General features: G+C 34.7%; 1 protein-coding gene across 9 annotated transcripts in view; it reads right to left on the bottom strand.

Annotated features, from left to right (window-relative positions):
• Positions 1-23331, bottom strand: part of IQCM (IQ motif containing M) — a 482329-nt gene that overhangs the window by 418848 nt on the left and 40150 nt on the right. For 2 of the 9 annotated variants that reach the window (XM_032332472.1, XM_032332474.1), the window contains exon 1: positions 14619-15019. The exons of 6 other annotated variants lie outside the window; for them this stretch is intronic. The gene's annotated coding sequence lies outside the window, so the exon portion shown is untranslated. Of the gene's footprint in view, positions 1-14618; positions 15021-23331 lie in introns of those variants that run through there. One more of the 9 variants, XM_032332483.1, reaches the window with a different exon arrangement.

Raw genomic sequence — 23331 nt, forward strand, 5'->3', positions numbered from 1 at the left:
ACCCTAATGTTTATAGCAGCAATGTCCACAATAGCCAAACTATGGAAAGAGCCTAGAGGTCCATCAACAGATGAAGGGATAAAGAAGATGTGGTATATATATAATACACACACACACACACACACACACACAGAAGAATACTATGCAGCCATCAAAAAAACTAAATCTGGCCATTTGCCATGACATGGATGGAACTAGAGGGTATTATGCTAAGCAAGATAAGTCAATCAGAGAAAGATAATTATCATATGATCTCTCTGATATGAGGCATCTCAGAGGCAGGGTGGGGTTCGTGGGGGAAGGGAGGGAAAAATGAAACAAGATGAGATCAGGAGGGAGACAAACCATAAGAGACTCTTAATCTCAGGAAACAAACTGAAGATTGCTGGAAAGTGGGGAGGGATGGGGTGGATGGGTGATGGACATTGGGAAGGGTATATGCTATGGTGAGTGCTGTGAATTGTGTAAGACTGATGATTCACAGACCTGTACCCCTGAAACACATAATACATTATATGTTAATAAAAAAAGGTTCTCTCCTTCTCCAACCCTCTCCACCCTACCTCCTGTTAACACATGCACACACAGTCACTCTCTCTCAAAAATAAATAAATAAAATTAAAAAAATATATATTACCATATTCATGCTCCTCTTTTAATCAAGTTATCAGTGTTTATAAAATAATATGGTAATAAATAACCCAAAGCCATAAGTCCAACACTAAGTCCCAATGTTAGCATTTACACAAGGCAAGCAAGTTTCCCATTTCCTATTCCCACCACAAGGACCCTGTGCTTTCCTCTTTCCTCAGTTTTGTTCATTCTGCTATTGCCACCTGATATCAACTTCCCCATTTTCCAAAGAGCAAACAGTCTTGATCTTCCTTAGAGGGACATATCAAAGTCCTCTTTCTGCACAAAGTTTCCTCCTGTCCTCCACATTGGAAATCTTTGTCTCCTAAGAATCCCACAGCCCTTATACTACCTCTCATTTATGACACTTGTCCTTTTAAATCTTGTATTATGGTTATTTGTGTGCAAATTTTATTTCCTCTATTACACTAACAAGTCTTAAGGATAATATTTCTGTCTGAATTATCATCAATATCCCACAGAGATCCTTCACAGATCCTAAGAAAATTCTCTAAATTTGTAAAACAATTGATTGTAGCAATTAATTATGTATTTTTTTTAGTAATACAAAAAGCCAGTTCCCCAGAAATATATGTACCAAAACTAGGTTTAGCTGCTAACTTCTTGAATGATATAATCTATTCTTTGGGACCTTGATTTCCCAAACATATAGCATTAATTAATAATTGAAAAAGTTCTTAACTTACAAAATTTATGAAAAAAAGTTACCTGTTATGTAAAGTGAAAATTAAGTGCCTTAGAAATATAGGAGATGTGGGGCACCTAGGTGGCCCAGTAGGTTTAAGCCTCCGCCTTCAGCTCAGGTCATGATCTCAGGGTCCTGGGATCGAACCCTACATCAGGCTCTCTGCTCAGCAGGGAGCCTGCTTCCCTTCCTCTCTCTCTGTCGGCCTCTCTGCCTACTTGTGATCTCTGTCTGTCAAATAAATAAATAAAATCTTAAAAAAAAAAAAGAAGAAGACATCTTCTGTGAGGTAGGACTAAATGCTAATTGAAAAGGACATTCTCACTTCATTAAGATGTGAGCACTGAGGACAAAGGCTGCAGTATTTCTGTATTATAAAGGCATCTTAATCCTGTAGGTTCTGCTCATTGGCCCTCTCTACAAAGCAATCAATGCTGCTTGTAAGAAAATTATATTTAATTGCCTTGTTATTTAATAAGTTTTAGGTATAGTTTCACATATGGGAGTAGAAAAAATAATTTCTAGTTCGAATTAATTTATTAAAAGTCCATTCAGCTGTAATTCAATGATAAGGTTCTCCACAGATCTTACAACCTCTAACAGACAAATCCCAAAATACTTTTTTATTTAAATCACCTTTCCTAATTACTCTTACTAGGAGATCCCAGAGATGATAATCTCTGGCCTATGCAGCAATTTTCAGTAGCAGCTTTAGTAAAAATGTTAGATTTAAATACACATAAACATGGAGTGCAGCTCACATACACACACACACACTCACAGACACACAAACACACATATCATGCCCATATTTTGGTAACACCATCTGAAGTAAAATCACAAAGACTTTTTGAGTCTTCAATGAGTGAAGCTTAATTGTAAGTAAATTTTATTTAATACTGGCCTTTATTCTAAAAATATAATGGGTTCCTCTTTACACAGAGTCCATCACCTTCACTGTTGTTATCAGAAAGCAGTAAGATGGGTAACACATTATGCAGCCAGTGTACTATATAGCAGGTTTTCAAAACATCAGAAAGAACAAACATGTGCAGTCATTGCAGAGTGTTTTATTTTTGCATGTTGAGTTTAGAATGCATATGAAAATAATATGGAAGAGGTAGGATGTTAAAAGGCTCCAAAAGGAGGAAAAGAGGCTTAGAGCAGCACAAAAGCCAACATGCTCCTTCCCTAAACTAGAACACCAGAGAGAATCTCACAGAAGTTTGTAAAATAAGGGTAATTGACGTGTGAAGCCCCCAGAGTACTATGCCAAATCTTTAAATCATGACTTTACTGAAGAGGCACAACAATGTTCTGCACTTAGTACTAATCATATCAATTTCTTAGATAAAGACACTGGGGCTTAGAGAGGTCCAGTAACTTCTTCAAACCCAAAGACCTATAGGAGACAGAGGAAGGATTCAACATGGGATCCCTCTTCTCAAAAACTCAAGCTCTGAACCATTGGGCTTACTGCCTCTGGCTATGAAAGGAATGAACAGAAACTCCCACAGAAAGATGGAATGCCTGAAGAATCTGGAACTCATTTCTTCAATCTAGAAGATTCTCTGCAATGAGGAAAAGAAGGTAAGAGCAGAAAGTATTTGGTCATATCAGTGGTAGAGTTAAGCAAAATGCCCTATTTGCCTGGGAAAGGATTCTCTGCAATGAGGAAAAGAAGGTAAGAGCAGAAAGTATTTGGTCATATCAGTGGTAGAGTTAAGCAAAATGCCCTATTTGCCAGGGAAAGGATGCATTTTCCTTAAAAAAAAAAAATCCAAATTTATCCAAAGAGGACATTAAATGAGGATCCTGCTGTGCAGAAAGAGGCACCATAGACATCATAGATGGATAAAAGCTTTACATCCTACAAGTGGTGTTTTAACAAAAATAACAAGTCCTAAGCCACGTATCTCCTGTCGGCTATGGTTTAAATTATTTACCTAAAATTTTATATTTAATTTTTATTACAGTAACCTTAGCTCAAACTCAACAGAGGCATTGCTTTAACATTTATTTCAAATGAGTATTACAGAAAGCAAAAAAGAACAGAGGAAAAGGGTCATAGAGTAAAATTACAATTGGCCACCAACCTGGAAAATGATAAAAATGAAGGCAGTTGACAGCTGCTAAACACAGGGACATGTTTTTCTCTACCTAAGCACTACATAATCACTTTAAACATCTGAAGTACCCCCAAGAATATTACTCCATGAAATTTAAATTTGTGACTAAAGCTTATGAATCTAATATGATGGCAAATACTGGGATCAGAGAAACCAAGAAAAGAAAGACAGTCTTTCTGGAAGAATGTTCTCCTTACATGAAGTGTTTGTAAGGAGCAATAAAGAATAAAAATGGCTTTGTTTTATTTTTGTTTTTCAACATTTCCTTAGCAATTCGGGGTCTCTTCTGATTTCATACAAATTTTTGGATTATTTGCTCCAGCTCTTTGAAGAATACCGGTGGAATTTTTATTGGAATGGCATTAAAAGTATAGATTTCTCTAGGCAATATAGACATTTTAACAATGTTTATTCTTCCAATCCAAGAGCATGGAATGGTCTTCATATTTTTGTGTCTTCTTCAATTTCTTTCATGAGTGTTCTGTAGTTCCTCGAGGACAGATCCTTTACCTCTTTGGTTAGGTTTATTCCCAGGTATCTTATGGTTCTTCGTGCTATAGTAAATGGAATCAATTCTCTAATTTCCCTTTCTGTATTTTCATTGTTAGTGTATAAGAAGGCCACTGATTTCTGTACATTGATTTTGTTTCCTGCCACATTACTGAATTGCAGTATGAGTTCTAGTAGTTTGGGGGTGGAGACGTTTGGGTTTTCCATATAAAGAATCATGTCATCTGCGAAGAGAGTGAGTTTGACTTCTTCATTGCCAATTTGGATACCTTTTATTTCTCTTTGTTGTCTGATTGCTGTTGCTAGGACTTCTAATACTATGTTGAACAAGAGTGGTGAGAGTGGGCATCCTTGTCATGTTCCTGATCTCAAAGGGAAGGCTGCAAGCTTTTTCCCATTGAGGATGATATTTGCTGTGGGTCTTTCATAGGTAGATTTTATGAAGTTCAGGAATGTTCCCTCTATCCCTATACTTTGAAGCGTTTTAATCAGGAACGGATGCTGGATTTTGTCAAATGCTTTTTCTGCATCAACTGAGAGGATGATGTGGTACCTTATTTCAAGCTTTACTACAAAGCTGTGATCACCAAGACAGCATGGTACTGGCATAAAAACAGACACATAGTCCAGTGGAACAGAGTAGAGAGCCCAGATATGGACCCTCAACTCTATGGTCAAATAATCTTCGACAAAACAGGAAAAAATATAGAGTGGAAAAAAGACAGTCTCTTCAATAAATGGTGCTGGGAAAACTGGGCAGCTATATGTAGAAGAATGAAACTCGACCATTCTCTTACACCGTACACAAAGATAAACTCAAAATGGATAAAAGACCTCAACGTGAGACAGGAATCCATCAGAATCCTAGAGGAGAACATAGGCAGCAATCTCTTCGATATCAGCCACAGCAACTTCTTTCAAGATATGTCTCCAAAGGCAAAGGAAACAAAAGCCAAAATAAACTTCTGGGACTTCATCAAAATCAAAAGCTTCTGCACAGCAAAAGAAACAGTCAAGAAAACAAAGAGGCAACCCACGGAATGAGAGAAGATATTTGCAAATGACAGTACAGACAAAAGGTTGATATCCAGGATCTATAAAGAACTCCTCAAACTCAACACACACAAAACAGATAATCATATCCAAAAATGGGCAGAAAATATGAACAGACACTTCTCCAATGAAGACATACAAATGGCTCTCAGACACATGAAAAAATGTTCATCACTAGACATCAGGGAGATTCAAATTAAAACCACATTGAGATATCACCTTACGCCACTTAGAATGGCCAAAATTAGCAAGACAGGAAACAATGTGTGTTGGAGGGGATGTGGAGAAAGGGGAACCCTCTTACACTGTTGGTGGGAATGCAAGTTGGTGCAGCCTCTTTGGAGAACAGTGTGGAGATTCCAAAAGAAATTAAAAATGGAACTTCCCTATGACCCTGCAACTGACGACTGGGTATTTACCCCAAAGATACAGATGTAGTAAAAAGAAGGGCCATCTGCACCCCAATGTTTATAGTAGCAATGGCCACGGTTGCCAAACTGTGGAAAGAACCAAGATGCCATTTAATGGACGAATGAATAAGGAAGATGTGGTCCATATACACTATGGAGTATTATGCCTCCATCAGAAAGGATGAATACCCAACTTTTGTAGCAACATGGATGGGACTGGAGGAGATTATGCTGAGTGAAATAAGCCAAGCAGAGAGAGTCAATTATCATATGGTTTCACTTATTTGTGGAGCATAACAAATAGCATGGTGGACATGGGGAGTTAGGAGAAGGGAGTTGGGGGAAATTGGAAGGGGAGGTGAACCATGAGAAACTATGGACTCTGAAAAACAATCTGAGGGGTTTTAAGTGGTGGGAGGGTGGGAGGTTGGGGGAACCAGGTGGTGGATACTAGAGAGGGCACAGATTGCATGGAGCACTGGGTGTGGTACAAAAACAATGAATACTGTTATGCTGAAAATAAATTTAAAAAAATTTTTTTTAAATGGCTTTGTTATGAAGTAGGATGCAGCAGATACTGACCAAGGTAAGACAGTGTGAGAGCTACGAAAGAAGAATCAAAGATGAAGTATTTTTTAAAATAAGAAGAAAAAAGATAAAATGCTCTGTGTTAACTCAGTTTTTAAAATTTCTATGATTTGCTATAAAAAAAAGAAAGAAAAAAAGAAAAGAAAAAATCACAATTAGGTGTCTGGGTGGCTCAGTCAGTCAATCATCCATCTTTGGACCAAACAGGTCCTGGAATCAAGCTCCAAGACAGGCTCCCTGCTAAAGCAGGGAGAAGTAGGGAGCCTTCTCCCTGAGAAGCAGGTTCCCTCTGCTGCTCCCCTGTTTGTGCTCATGCACATTCTCTCTGTCTGTCTCTCTCTGTTAAGTAAATAAATAAAATCTTAAGAAAAAAAAAATCACAGAACATTTACTACTTTTCTACCACTACTCAGTAACTGGCAGATTTATTATGAAGGCATCTTAGCTTACCAAAAATAGTGAATGAAAATAGGAAATTCAGTGAGTCCCCATACGCATAGGACTTGGTTCTCAGGTTTGCAAGTCAAAAAACTCACTACATATTACTTCCTGATTTTTACATTTAATATCACTACTACTGTTCTTTCCACATTAACAGAAAAATGCTACAAAAGAAAGGATTAATATTGACCCCAATAGTAGTAAAGACATTTTTTGTTACTATACCCAGAGCTAATTAAAACATTTTTACCTGATGATATTGTTAACAAAAAAAAAAGTATTAGGTTCAAAATAATATTAAAGGAATGGCCATATTTTGTAAAAAAAATGAAAATAAATTTGACGTGACTTCATGATCTTTTTTCTTTTTGTTCATTTTTATTTTCTAATTTTCCTAAAAACAACATGCATTACTCATATTTTTTTAAAATAGGGAATAGGAAGAAGTAAAAGCTAATGAGATGATTTTCATTAGCCAAAATAATCTATCACCAAAATGGCAATTTATCCATTTCTTATAGTAACTCTCATGAAGATCTTCACAGGAACAGATGTTGCCCAGACATTACTATCAAAGTATTAAACTTGATGACACCTTGCCTGAAAAAATTTGGCACAGACAGATTTTTGTGGTTTTGTTGAAATTCTTATTCTGTATCTCTTGATTTTTCAAAGATCCAAGATTATTTTTTATTCATTTCAAAATACCTCTCATATATTTTTTCTTTCATGATAGTTAATTATATCTTAGTATGGTTTGCTCCTGGTGTCATATTCAGCTTCTGTCATTTCAAAATTATACTAGCTGAGTCACTTCTAAAAGAGATGGCTGTAAATAGCAAATTCCGTCCATGTATGGTGCCAACATCAGTTTTAAAGGGTGATATTACCTGAACTTGACCCTAGTTTTAAGAGTGCATCTTGTTTGAGGGCTTGTGGTCTTTTCTCCACTGATTATGTTGGTTACAGTAAAAATTTTAGTATTGTAACTGTGTGCTTTAGCTCTGAATATTTAATGGTCTGCTGAGCTGTGCTATCATCACTGCTGATAATTAGTCTCTGTCATCAAGATGACAAGTTAAACTGGCTTTTGAAGAATTGCAATCTCTATGCGTAAATATTCTTTTGAAAAATAAGAGAATGAATGGCAGCATAGGAGGGACAAGAGATACATTTAACAAAAAGGTAGATAGCATAAAATAGTTTTTTATAAATGTATATGTACTAAGGGATTATGTTTTAGAGTTTAGAGTACTTACTACTTTTAATTTACATACCTGGCCTAATTTTAGTTACATGGGCCAAGAGAACTCTGTATAAAATGAGTGGGATAACTACTCAATGTCTCAAGGAAAGTAACTCACAGCCATGATTTAGGAAATTTTATCATCTCTCTAAATTCCTAGAAAGATAATTCAACAGGAGATGAGGTTCTTTTCACACATCTTGCTTTTATTAAACTTTTATTTCACACACACAAAAATGTGAAGAGGTGAGTAGATTAAACTGTTAGTAATCATGCCTTCAGCAGACATAATTTCACAATCACTATTAAACCTTTTATAATTTGAAGACAGGATTAACTGCAACCCCAGGAGGCAGAGTGACCTTGCCCCGTCCACAATCTGTGATAACACAGTTAGAAACTGAAAAGTTTATTCACTAGATAAGTCATTTACAATGAGTCATCTGATTTTCTAGCCTATCTTTGGATTGTTACAGGGATAATAAATTATACCAATAACAACCACAGTCAACAAGAAAAAAAAAATTAAGTAGAGACAGAATGTCAAATGTCATTGCATTACTTAAAAATTTCTAGACAAGTGCATTTTAAAGTTAAAATAAAACCCTATTTAGGATCAATTGTCTGAACAGCCCACACACCCTCTCTTACTTGAACATCGGCTGCCAAGAGTTCTAACATGCAGAATCCAGCCTGTGACATTTCTGTCTATAATGGGATTATCCCAGTATTTTCCCCACCCCTATCAGGGTAAGGTTACTCAGCAACTGTAGCACTTAAAAGAGAGATCAAGGGTCATTAAGGAAACTACTCATAAGATTTGGCAATTGAATCATGTTTTTACTGAAGTCTTAAGTTATATAAATCCTCTGTGATATTACTTGGCACTAAGAGTTATGAACAAAACAGCTGACAAGCTTGAGCCTTTGGGCAGTTTATATAGCTTGCTCACCAGGACAACTGAATTCTTTGCAGCATCTGAGACTAAATTTACAAAAATATTTATGGATAGTTTAAACTGTTTAGGGCTATTACATTTAGATCACACACTTTAGACGGAATATTAAAATCTCAACAAATCTTAAGGAGTGAATATCCAATTTTCCATAATAAAGGCTCCACTGTCATTTGCACTTAACAATTTATACATACAAGAAATTTTCATTACCATAAGCATCGCTACTATATTAAAACTTACCTAAACTACAGGTTTTTCTCAATAAAGATCCATACTTGCCAAGTTTTCATTTTTGGTCTTTTCTCTCATTGTGAACAGCTTTTAGTGGAATTTATTTATACCTATAAATTCAAATACTTCCTATGGACTGATATCACCTGAGTTCTATAACCATATATTTAACTGTCTGTTGGACATGGGCCCCAGGGGGGTCTATCCAGATTCTGGATTCTATCCAGAATCACAAACTCAACTTGACCAGATAAAGCCCGTTATCTTTTATATCCAAAATGTGTCCTTCTCTATATCCTTACAAATAAAACTACCAACCATTCAGACCCAGCATTTTAATGGGGCATGATGGACTGGCCAGAACCCTGAAAGTGCAAAGTGAGATCAGAAACTTACTGTGTAAAACGCTGAGCTCAAAAATGTGTGGTGTTCTTAAAAAAAATTTTTTTAAAGTGTGGTGTTCAATAGCTAAAAGAGATTAAAAGTAAAAGGATAGAAAGGCTCTTCTAAAAAACTGAAAAAGGAAAAAATACTTTCCAGCTCCTTCAATTGAGCAATCATTAAGACAAATCAAACAGATACAAGAAAAATAAAGTAAAACCTACAGATATATACACACATATCATAAAATATGCAAAATGCAGATATACATAAAATACATATAAAAATACACATAATAATATACATAAAAAATCCCCGACAAAATATTAGTAAAATGTAGCTAATAAAATATACAAAGGATAATACATCATAACAAAATGAAGCTTATCCCAGTAATACAAGAATATTTATCAAATAATAAATGTACTTATTAACAAGTGAAAAGAGAAAAACCATATGATCATTTCAAAAGATTCAGAAAATTTTTTTTACAAAACCCAACATCCATTCTTTAATCATCATAATCACCACCATCATCATTATCATTTGTAGCAGGCTATGAACAGAAGTATAGAATGAATAGGAATTTCCTTGAACTGATAAAGAGCACCTAGGAAAAATCTACAGGTAACATCATACATAATGGCAGAAGACTGAACAACATTCTCCCAAGAGCAGGAAAAAGGCAAGGATGCCTGCTCTTATCACTGTTCTATAGCATTGTACTACAAGTTCTAATCAATGTAATAAGGCAAAGAAAATAAAATGAAAGTCATCCAGACTAGAAAAGAAGACAAATTAGCACTGCTTGTCCAGTGTTCTTGCTACTGCACATCTAATTTTATGATTATATTTTCTTTCATTTTTTTGGTTAAGTTTGTTCCTAGGTATTTTATTATTTTTGGTGTGATTGTAAATGAGATTGTTTGTTTAGTTTCTCTTTTTGCTAGTTCATTATTAGTGTATACAAATACAACAGGTTTCTGTATATTAATTTTGTGCCCTATAACTTTCCTGAATTAATTTATTAGTTCTAGTAGTTTTTTGGTGGTATCTTTTGGGTTTTCTATATATAGTATTATGTCATCTGCTTATAGTAAAACTTTTATCTCTTCCTTAGCTATGTGGATGCTTTTTATTTATTTTTCTTGTCTGATTGGTGTGGCTAGGACTTCCAGCATTATATTGCATAAAAATAGACCCTAAGTCCTTTCTTTATGTATTATAAATAGCAAAAAATAAAAGTTCCACAATTAAATTTAGAACGAGAACATTTATCAGTGATTATGTAATTCCTATGAAAAATACTATTTTGGGGGGTCAGATGACCCCAGGGAACTTCTGTTAGATACACTGAATATCACTGTGTGCCAAGAATGTTCATGACAACCATTTTAAAATCTGTTGTTTTTAAAAATGTCTTATTTAATTTTCTCCTTAGAATTAGTATTTAAATATCTGTCTCTGTCAAAGACCATGCTTTATCACAGAATGGAAGTAGAATGAAGGCAAAAGACTAAAGAAAAAGACTGCATTAAAATAGTTGTCTCATACTTAAATATTATACTGTCTTTTAAAGAGTCTTTTATTAATAAAGCCAAAGAATTTATTCACTTTCAGTGTGAAAGTTATCTCTCCAAAACTGTCCATAGTTGAGTATAATTTCTTTCTAATTCTATTTGGGAGATAATACAGATTAATAAAGTTCTTTCATCTTTCATTATTTATATAGTTGTTGGTTGGTTACTTAGTTCAAGCTTCCTCTTTATAATAATGCTTTGAAATGTGTCAAATTAAGTTCTATTTATCATTTTATGCAGTTACACTGTAGGTCTTATATTGTGTGTGTATATGGACATGTGTATAATTTCTAAAAATGCAGTTATACATTCACTCATAAACAGACCTCTGATGAGTAAGAAAGTAAAAATTCTTGTGTTTAATAATGAATTGTTATAACACACTTTTATGACCTTCACTAAAAATCAGTCATGCTAAGGGATTTTTAAAATTCTAATGGGGGTAGCACTGGAGGAATTTTACTTTAAAAGGAAATAATCACATTTTCTTTTAGCAGGAGGATCCTATTTCCCATTTCATTCAGTCCAATCTCTGTTTGAACCTGTTGTTCCAGTTCTGTCCAGTTAGTTGTGTATTTGTCCTGGTAAAAGTGTCCTGGTTTGGCTGATCAACTACATAGTTACCCTATCTTTTACAGATTACTATGAGACTTAAGAAATGTTCAAATATTTTGATCTAATAATCCCTCAAGAAATATATTCAAAAAATAATCACAGATGCAGAGATAAACATTTGCATATAAACATGTCCATTATGGGATCATTCATGGTCACAAAAATATAAATAACTTAAAGGACAACAACTGAAGAACTGGTATATAAGAAAAGGTTCATAAATAAATGGAATACATCCTAAAAATAAGAAAGTTCAAAATATAATTTTAACAGGGGTGACTGGGTGGCTCAGTTGGTTAAGCAGCTGCCTTCTGTTCATGTCATGATCCCAGGGTCCTGGAATCAAGACCTGCATCAGACTCTCTGCTCAATGGGAAGCCTGCTTCTCCTTCTCCGATTCCCCACTGCGTTCCCTCTCTCCTTGTGTCTCTCTCTGTCAAATAAATAAATAAAATCTAAAAAATAAAAAAGAATATATTTTTTGTATTATATATAATACAAAATATATATTTTGTGTGTGTGTATATATATACATATGTGTATGTGTGTGTGTGTGTGTGTTTATATATATATATATTTATATAAATATATATAATGAAACAAACTGAGGGTTCCTGGGAGGTGGGGGATAGGGGGTTAGGGTGGCTGGGTTATGGACATTGCAGAGGGTATGGTATGATGAGTGCCGTGAAATGTGTAAGCCTGATGATTCACAGACCTGTACCCCTGGGGCAAATAACACATTATATGTTAATAAAATATATATATAGTTACATATGCAATATATAATATAAATATATAATGATATATATTTATCTATAATACATAATTTTAACAGAAAAAAATAAAGTAAAAAAAGTATTTATAATATAATCCCTTCTCTACTACATATATTTCATATATACACACACATACCATTTATAAAAGTACAAATACCTAAAAATACCTACAAATACCTAAAATGATGAATTGTTATCTCTGAGTAATGATTATGAATCATATTTTTCCTAAAATTTTACTATATTTTTAAATTTTTCTTTAATGATAATTTTATAATCAGAAAAAATAAACATTACTATGATAGCAGGAAAGAATGATAAAAGATCCACCAGGTTGGAGTTTTGGCAACAGAGAGACCAGTTTCAGTAAGCAAACGAAGCATAAAGCAAGAATCATTTTTAAAAACAACATGGTAACATTGGTTAGTAACATAGATCATTTTCTGTGCTGTCATTCTTTTCAAGCATTACTAATCCCAACAGTAATTCAAACAGAAAAAAGTGTCTAAAACCAACATAGTATATAGTCTTACTTAAACTTATAACAACTCAATGTTACCTTGAGTATTACACCGTAGGCACTTTAAAAAGAAACATTTTTTTAAGTGTAATATACTTAGAGGACAGCAATTAAGATCAATTTTTTTTAGACTTGAATGTCTTATGAAGAACATGTAAGGACACTGGGAATGCTTAACCTAAGAAAGAAAAATTTAAGCAAACACAGGTTTTGTGTCATCTAGTGAGGAAAATGGCTAATGGTTAGAGCTAACTAAGATTGAAATGGGATCTTTCCTCAAGCAGTAAGTTCCCCCTTCCTACCCACTTGGGGACTCTTACCCATTCATTAAATATATGTAAGGTCACGGGCAAAAGAACCTACTTGACAACTAATTTGGAATATACTGTTTGTAGAGATACTTTTCTTAATCTTCTGTCAGAAAAACTAAACATCAGATGGGTATTTAGACTAAATGTTCTCTAATGACCCCTCCAAACTGGCATGACATGGCTTTAGGTGTCCTAAGACGAATTTCAGTGTGGGAACAGGGGGTGGCCTCACATAAAATAGCAAGCAATTCTTGAACACCAGAAGGATGTCCAAGAATTCAACTCAATTCTGACACTACCTATGCCGGTGAAACTACCAGATCACACAGGTTAAGGATTCAGTCCCACAAGACTGCCCCTACAACTCTCACTTTAGATGCCAGTTGTAAGCCCCAGGCTGTTTATTTGTGCTTCCAACTGATCAACTACATATTGGAAGTTCCAACAATCTCCTCCTTAGGTTCAATTATTTGTTATAAGGGCTCATAGAACCCAGAGAAACACTTATTTATGTTTACCAGTTTATTAAAGGTTACTATAAAAAATACCTATCAATAGCCAAAAGAAGAAATACTTAGGGCAAGATCTCAAAGGAGCTTCTGTCCTCACGGAGCCTGGGGCCTGGCTTGGTGGCACATAGAAGCATTCTGATTCCCCAAGCATGGAAGCTCTCAAGAAAAAAAAGGCTAAAAAGCTACTTAATTTTATGAAGGTTTCATAACATAGTCATAATTGCCTAAGTCTTTGGTCCTTGGTTGACTGAGTCTCCAGTCTGTCTCCCCTCCTTGGTGGTCAGGCAGTCAGACTGAAGTTCCATGCCTCTACTCACATGATTGGTTCCTTCTGGCAATTAGCCTTTGCCCTTGGGTGGGGTCCAAAAGTCACTTTCATTAATAATAAGATACTCATTTCACTTTTATGGTTCTGAAGCATATTCAGGAATTGTAGATAAAGACCAAATATGTCTGAGAACTATATTTTGATCATCTGTATGACCAAAGTGAAAGATTCAAAATTAAGTAACCATTGCCAAGAGATTCACTTAAAGTAGTCAAAAGGACACTGAAGAGGTTGGGCCTATACACATCTCTTTCTTCCATCTGTCTCCAGTTTCATTTCTCCAACACCATGAACTTTTGACTTTTGTCAGTTATAACTCCACCACTTCCTAGAACATATCCTTCTACTCTGGACTAAGATAGATAATACTGTATCAGTAGCTAAGTAGCTAATTGTGTTATTAGGCAGCCAGTTTAAACTCTGCCAGAACCAATCATAATTTTTCCAAAATAAATTATATAAACCTATGATTTTTGCTTTTATAAGCCTGCACTCCACTCACACTTTTAATTTCAGGTGTCTGTGTCTCTCAGATTGTGATCCCTAGGACCCTAATTAAATGCTTTCGGTTGCTTAATAGCTTCTTCTTCTTCTTCTTCTTAGTCAACACCATATATGTATTTTTTTATAAATCATTACATCACAATATGATGTTAATATTCCTGAGATGTGATCCACATTACTCACATTTAGTTATAGCAAACTGTTACGACACAGCTGATGTTCCATCATTTACTAGTCAGTCAGCGATTATTTTCAGCCACTTCATTATTCATTAGCACTCCCACTCTAAGTGGAGGGGGCAGAGAGAAGTTCAGTCAAAGAGGTGACTCTTGTGCATGTTAAAAGTTAAAATGAAAGACTTCATGTAAGAGATTAGTATTACTGGACAAAGGGGTAAATGAGTATTATGAGTACGCTTCCTTAACAACTTTATCCCTATTATATATCTCTCTTTGCATGAGATGTTTTCCATTTGTTAACTAAGAATACCATTAAGGACATAGAATATAATTGTTACCTTAGCTTCCCTAAAATGCCAAGTCAGCAACAATAATGACATGATAATGCTATGTTCATCTAGCTAACTCAGAGTTCTGATTTTATCACAATTGAACATACATTTTTCAAATGACTGATCTTTTATCCTACTCTATCATGGCTTTTTAAAAAGATTTATTTATTTATTTATTTATTTATTTATTTATTTATTTGCGAGAGAGGGAACACTTGAGCATGAGCAGGGGGAGAGGCAAAGAGGGGAGAATCCCAAGTAGACTCCTCATTGAGCACAAGCTGTACTTGGGGCTCCATCCCACCACAACGAGATCATGACCTGAACTGAAACCAAGAGTTAGATGCTTAACCAACTGAGCCACCTAGGCACCCTACTATTATGACTTCCAAGGAAAACATCATTCACTAAGACAGTGAGCCATAAATATTGCTAGGCTTCTTTATTGTAGATTTCTGGGTACATTTTTCATTCAGAAAGTTTATTTACAGAAAACAGACTACATTGACCAGGTGAGGAGTTGCTTCTAATAACTACTGTGATTAAAAAAAATCACATAAAATATACCATCTTAACCTTTTTAAATGTATAATTCAGTAGTGTTAAATATACTCACATTGTTGCAAAACAGATCTCCAGAACTTTCTCATCTTGCAGAACTGAAACTCTATACACATTAAACAATATCCCCTTTTCCTCTCTGCCTTGTCCCTGGTAACCACCATTCTACTTTGGTTTTAAGAATTTACTTTTTGTATATATTTTTCCAAAGTGTATTTCTTTTTTTTTAAGATATTATTTATTTGACAAAGAGAGACAGCAAGAGAGGGAACACAAGCAGGGGGAGTGGGAGAAAGAGAAGCAGGCTTCCCACCCAGCAGGGAGCCTGACAATTCCAGGACCCTAGGATCATGACCTGAGCTGAAGGCAGATGCTTAATGACTGAGACACCCAGGTACCCCCCAAAGTATATTTCTTTTTCTTTTAAGATATTATTTACAAATTTGACAGAGAAATAGAAAGAGCACAAGTTGGCAGAGTGGCAGGCAGAGGGAGAGGGGGAAGCAGGCTCTCCACTAAGCAGGGAGCCCAATGCTCAGCACCCTGGGATCATGACCTGAGCCGAAGGCAGCCGCTTAACCAACTGAGCCGCCCAGGCACCCCAAGTGTATTTCTTATATGTTTGTGAAAACAAGGAGAAAAGGTACACTAATGTTTCATCTCATATCTTTCAAAAAAAAATCACAGTCACTATTCAAATATTAGGTTTCTCTAAGTGTCATAGTATATATTGTTTTAATGCTACTGTAATTTTAAAAGCAATCTGAAAAGTAATGGGCACTTTTTTTTTCTTATCATACCTACAAAGTGACTGTTACCAAAAAAAAAAAAAAATACAAAAGGCATTTAAGCAGTTTTTCTCCATAGTTCTGTTCAAACACAGCAAGAGTATAATTAGCTGGACAAGCTGCCTAAGTCTGTAATATAAATCACCTCCACAACTAACAAACCTACAGCAGTAACAAGCTTTGCAGTAAATTAAAATCTCCAGTTCCTTAAAAAAAATTACATTCAAAAAGATGAAGTAAACAGCAATTTCTCTTTCCCAAGAGTGAAGTATATATATAAAGGTGAGGTTAAAAAAATATTTTTCAATTTTTTTAATTTAGCAAGTTAAGATGCTGCAATAATGACGAGACATTCATTTTTTCCTACCATCAAGTAATTGTTTCCACATTATTGGAGAGTTTATGGGTCTGACTACTTCACTGCCATTTAATGATCCTGATAAAAAGGCCCACATTTTTCTTGGATTCTTTTTGCTCAAAAATAAAATAAAATAAAATTAAATAAATAAAAATAAAAATCCAAGAAGTTACTTTGTCAATGCAGCAACTCAAGTATTTGATTTTGGATTATTCCTCCTTTTTTGTGAACATTTAAAAGACGAATTGTTTTCTTTCATTCTAACCTAAATTCAAAGTTTCTAAGATAGATCTCTTGATTATATCATGTTCTTGACATTATTAAACACAAAATCTTCTCTAAAGTAACTGACTGTTGGTTCTCCAAACATAAATGCTTCAAGATATGACCCAGAATGCATATTTCTCAGACTGAGTAAGGAAGTAATGCCTAAAATTTTCAAGATCTACAGAGAAGAAGATAGTAATAACCTAGCAAGTCATGCATAAAAGCTCAAAAGAACCTTAAATCTGCTGGTTCAAAAAAATAAGTCCTTAAAACTATTCATACCAACCACAGAAAGTGAGATAATACCATTATCTCTTCATTTCTGATCTTATGATGTTCTTTTCAGGAGTTCTATTTGTCAGCACAGGTCACAGACTCACTATGTGTTTTACAGGTCTTTTAACCAAATTAATGACTCTAAAAGCATATTTTCTAGTTCATTGCAGATACATCTCTAAATTATACTTGGCTCACAAGTTGTAAAAAGCAGCATATTATATAGCTATAAGTTCCTCCCACTCAACCTATTTTAAGTTCTGATATCAGCCAAGGTAATGCTAATAATGCTCATCACAAAAAACTATCACAGCTTTCAATACCTATTTAAAAATATTCATTAATTTAAAGGTTAAGAGCCCTAAGTAAAAGGTATTGGGCTAGGTGTTATAGGTGACCCAAAACTGGAAAACCATCAGTCAGTTTTCAGTCTACCCAGGAAGACAGGTATAAAGAAAGTAACAATGACATTTTGGGTGACAAAGCCTATTATTCAAATTAGGACTTTTAAGAGTGAGAGAGATGCTTCTAAAAACTAAGCCAGGGTAACAGACATAAACAAGTCTTCCCTGGGAATGAATAGTCACCCTAATTATGGATTCAGTGTTTTGCAGTTTAAATATTTTCAGAAACATTATTTTAAATTTTTTGCCTAGAAACAAAGCTATGAGATAAATAACACAATACTATCTCCACTTTTAAATGAGAAAACGAAGGCTCAGAGAAAGTAACTGACTTATCTAAGTTTATGCAGCTAATAAATGATGGGTCCAAGGCCAGTGCTGATATTTTCTAATTCTACATCTAATGTCTTTCTACTATAACACACTGCTTCATCAATAGCTAAAACTACAAGGTATGTAGATAAATTCTATAAATGACAACCTGAGGGAAGCATTGTTCTTCTGATTATAATACCAATATACAATTATAGGGAGATAATATGTACCAGTTTGACAGTATTTTTCACTATCGTGGTAAAAATTATGTGGATAAATGAGGAAAGATTAATCAAAGGAAACTATATGACACAAAGTTGACCTACCCCCCTCAAAAAGTAAGAGCTAAAGCAGTTTTAAGTCAAACCAGAGTCTAAAGAGGGATATCCTCATCACTGTTGTTATTCAAAATTGTCTTGTAACTTATAACGCATAAATATTGCGTAAGAAGAGATAAACCATCTCCTTTTGTTAATAAGACTGTATAATAATAGTGACTATGACCAGAATTTTAAAAATTGGTAAGATGGTTAGATTCAAGATAAATATTTTAAAACTCAGTGATACTTGTGTCTTCCAGCAATAAGTTTCCCTTCCTATCAATCCTAAGCTCTTCAGGACCACTTCTCTTCCATATAGACTTCTGTCCAGTCATATCAGATTTTCAGTTTTGAACAGAATACATAACACCCTACTCTGAAGTGTCTGGTTTGGATTATTTCTCCAAATTCCAGAGCTACCAAAAGAACAATGATTTATCCTGTAACAATGACCAAAAGGACTTATTAACCTATTCCCTTTCAGGAAAAAAGACTGCCTCTAAGACAAAATTCTACTTAGTCTTAGAGCCCCTGGCAGCATAATCCTGTACATTTTAAAAAATTGCAAATTTCTTTCCAGTCTTAAGAAATGCATAACTACTGACATCCAGTATCAGAATACTCAATGTACACAAAGAAAAAAATATCCATGATTAAAGGACACACGTGGATTTTTTTTAGAAATTGTCCAGCTCAATATTACTCCCTAACAACCTAACAAACCCATGTTTCATATGCCTCTTTCAGTCATTACAATCTATTTCTCTTTTTTTTAAAGATTTTATTTATTTATTTGAGGTAGAGCAAGTCAGTGAGAGAACAGAGGCTGGGGAGAGGTGGAGGAAGAGAGAGAAGCAGGCTCACCACTGACCAGAAAGCTGACGCGGGGCTCGATCCCAGGACGCTGAGATCACAACTTGAGCTGAAGGTAGATGCTTAACCAACTGAGCCATCCAGGCACCCCTATAATCTCTCTATTTTTAAAACAACAGAAGTTTCTAAAAAATTCAAAAACTAATTGATTTGTCAATGAGATTTCTATGTCATCTTTTAAAGAATAATGGTAACATTAAAAGAATTTTCATGTCATGGCTGTGTTGAGATTTATTCTCTGAGACCTTGCATCGTTGTGTCTGTAATAGGTATTTGTGACTCTCCTTCTAGGCTTGAAGAAGTAACCAACCATATGGCAAAGAACTGCAAGAGCCTCCAGGAACTGCATGTGACTTCTAGGATCTGAGTTAACTTCAGCTAACAGCCAGGAAAAAGCTGGGCCCCTCAGTTATACAATCATGAGGAAACGGATTCTGGCAACAACCTGAATGAGCATGGAAGTGGATTTTTCCCCGGTCAAGTCTCCAGCTGAGGAAGCAGTCTGGCCAATACAGTGAATAAAGTCTTGTGAGACACTGAAGCATAAAACATATTCAAACCATGCCAAGAATCCTGGCCCACTCAAATTGTGAGATAATAAATGTGTGTGTTGTTTTAAGCCACTTAATTTGTGATAATTTGTTACACAGCAACAGGAAATGAATTTATCTTCTAATGTCTTTCCATCTTAGAGTAAAATCCAAAGTCATTATCACAATTTCACCACTTGCTACCCACTCTAACTTCATCTTCTTCCATTTCACCATTGCAAACTTTGCTCTAACTACAGTGGCCTCTTTGCTTGTCAAATAGAACAGACTTGCCATGTTTTCTATTTGACAGACTGGCTCAGGGTCTTCAATATTCTGCCTGGAATTCTCTTCCCAGATACCCACTTAGCTAACAACTTACCTTCTTCAGGAACCTATTCAAAAATTACTTCATTGGAGACACCTCCTGAAAAAAAAAAAAAAAAAAAAAAAAAAAAACAGGAACTCCTAAACCCCCTCAACATGTACTGCTAGCTTATGATTGCTTTATTCTCTCCACAACACTCTCATATCACCACCTGCTAGGCATTTTTATTCATTTATTAGCTTATTGTATTTCTCCCTGTACCAGAAGGCAAAGTTCAAGGGGGCAGAGATTTTTGTTGTTGTTCTTGTTAACTGTTAATCTATATGTGTGGAACCTATGTTGAATAAATAAATAAGTTAGTAGATAAGTTAATGAATTAAAGCAAATGCATTATTAAAGAAATTATAGAGAAGTTAATAGACATGAGGGATAAACAAAATGACTTAACAGATAAATTTAATCTAACAAATGGAACAGAAAAAAGCATTCTGAACTATAATAAATGATAATTTCCTAATTCATCATGATCCAGGTGGGAAAAATAATATATTTTTTCTAATCATGGGAATTAGACTAACTCCATACCTCTTCACAGCAATTTCCATAAGACAATGGAACAATGACCAAAATCTTCTGAGAGAAAGAGAATATGGCTTTAATATTTTATACTCATTAAAATTTTCTTTTGAGATTCAGGCAACTGACTTTATTAAGCACACAAAATCATAAGAAATATAATTTCTACAATACCTTTATGAAAACTGAAATAAGGGATTCAGAAATGGAAAAGCAAGAATGAATAAAATAAGTGTTGGTGGGCATTGAAACATTTTAAATAAATCTACTTAAACAACTATAGTAATTTGTTAGAGAATATAATTTGAATGTTTTAAACTTTGACAAAGAGAAATAATATTACTGACAAAGCTGGAAGACTGGTAGAGAAGTGCCAAGAGAAAGTAAAAGAATATTCCTCCTTCATAATTCACATCAGGAAGAAAAGTTTCTATTTTCTCAAATACTGAAGGATGAAATTTTTTAAATGACACAACTAATTTATACTTTGTAATAATTTACTAGTAAACTTAGACCTTTTAGGATTTTTTTTTTCAAATCTTTCCTATAGGAACAAAGTAAATATTTAGGCTTTGTGGGTTGCATACAATCTCTATTGAGTTTTTGTTTCTCTCTTTTATAACTTTTTTAAAATGTAAAGACCAACATTAGCCCCCATGCTGTACAAAAACAGGCCTTGGGTTGAATTTGACCTGCTTGTTGCATTTTGCTGGCTTCTAGGTAAATAACATTGAGCCAAAATTCTGTTGTTCTTTCATTTTCACTATGGGATCTTTTGATTCTGATATTATTGCGGTATTTTGTATTTAAAACTATATGAAAATTTATAGGACTTCCACTTTTGGTCAGGATGTACCCAGCAGATATAATTCACAATGTTTGACATCCAATCAGAAGTTATCAAGCATGCAAAAATAGGCCAATATGACCAATAATGAGGAAAAAAAATTGAATCAAAACCAACCTGGAAATTACACAGATGATAAAATTTGTAAACAAGAACATTAGAATAGCTATAACAGCTATATTCCATATGTTCAAATAGCTAGAGGAAATACTAAGCATGCAATGCAGAAACCTAGAAGATATTTAAGACTGAAATACAATTTCTAGAAATTAGAACTACAATGTCTATGATAAAAAAAAGAAATAAATACACTGAATGGGATTAAAAGAAATAAACATTACAAGAGGAAAGATTAGTAAATTTGAAAGTACATCAGTAGAAGTCATCCAAACTGAAATATATAAAGAAAAAAGTCTGGGGACACCTGGGTGATTCAGTCAAGTAAGCATCTGCCTTTGGCTCATATCATGGTTTCAGGGTTCTGGGTAAATATAAAAGACTTAATCATTATTTAAATCTCTTTAAAAGAATTGTTTAAAGTAAAAATATTAACAATGGATTGTGGCATATAGAACATTAAGTAGGCGATGGGGATTAAGGAGTGCACTTGTTGGGATGAGCACTAGCTGTTGTATGGAAGTGTTGAATCACTATATTGTAGACCTGAAATTAATATTACACTGTATGTTAACTAACTGGAATTTAAATAAAAACTTTAAAAAATAATAATAAGTAAAATATATGAAAATAGCACAAAGGCCAGGAGAAAAGTGGAAGCAAACTGGCAAGTTACCAGTATTATTCATGAGGTAATATAATACTATTATTTCAATGTAAAATTGTTTTAAGTTAAAGATATATACTATAAATCTAAACCAATTACTAAGATGACAAACAAAAAGTTACAGCTGATAAGCCAATAAAGGAGGTACAACGGAATAAAAAATAGAATCCAAAACTCAGGAAAAAGAGAAAAAAATGGAAAAAATAAAAAATAAATAGCAAGATGGTAGCTTTAAACCCAAACACATCAATAATAACATTAAATGTAAATGGCATAAATATTCCCAATTTAAAAGCTTTTTTTTAAGATTTTATTTATTTATTTATTTGACAGAGAGAGAGAGAGAGAGAGATCACAAGTAGGCAGAGGGACAGGCAGAGAGAGGGGGAATAAGGTTCCCTGATAAGCAGAGAGCCTGATGCTTGATCCCAGGACCCTGGGATCATGACCCAAACCAAAGGCAGAGGCTTTAACCCACTGAACCACCCAGGTGCCCCTAAAAAAATTTTAAATGAGCGTTTCTTATTAGGTAAAAAAGGAGGAATCAAGTATATGCTGCCTATAAGAAACCCACTTAAAATATTAAGAGAAATAAATTAAAAGGAAAAGAATGGAAAAGATATGTCATGCTAACTAATTAAAATAATACTGATGTAGTTGGGGGCATCTGGGTGGCTCAGTGGTTAAGCACCTGCCTTGGTCTCAGGTCATGATCCCAGGGTCCTGGAATCAAGCTCCGCATCGGGTTCCCTGCTTGGCGGGGAGCTTCTCCCTCCCCACTCCCACAGCTTGTGTTCTCTCTCTCACTGTCTCTCTTTCTGTCAAATAAATAAATCTTTTTAAAAAATACTGATGTAGGGGGTGCCTGAATGGCTCAGTGGGTTAAAGCCTCTGCCTTTGGCTCAGGTCATAACCCCGGGGTCCTGGGAAGGAGCCCCGCAATAGGCTCTCTGCTCAGCAGGAAGCCTGTTTCCTCCTCTCTCTCTGCCTGCCTCTCTGCCTACTTGTGATTTCTCTGTCTGTCAAATAAATAAATAAAATCTTAAAAAAAAAAAATACTGATGTAGGAATGCCTGGTTCAGCACCAGGTTAAAGCCTGGTGGTCAGTGGGTTAAAGCCTCTGCCTTCAGCTCAGGTCATGATCCCAGAGTCCTGGGA

Source organism: Mustela erminea, chromosome 2, assembly GCF_009829155.1.
Source record: "Mustela erminea isolate mMusErm1 chromosome 2, mMusErm1.Pri, whole genome shotgun sequence".
In the NCBI taxonomy this organism is placed as follows: domain Eukaryota; kingdom Metazoa; phylum Chordata; class Mammalia; order Carnivora; family Mustelidae; genus Mustela; species Mustela erminea.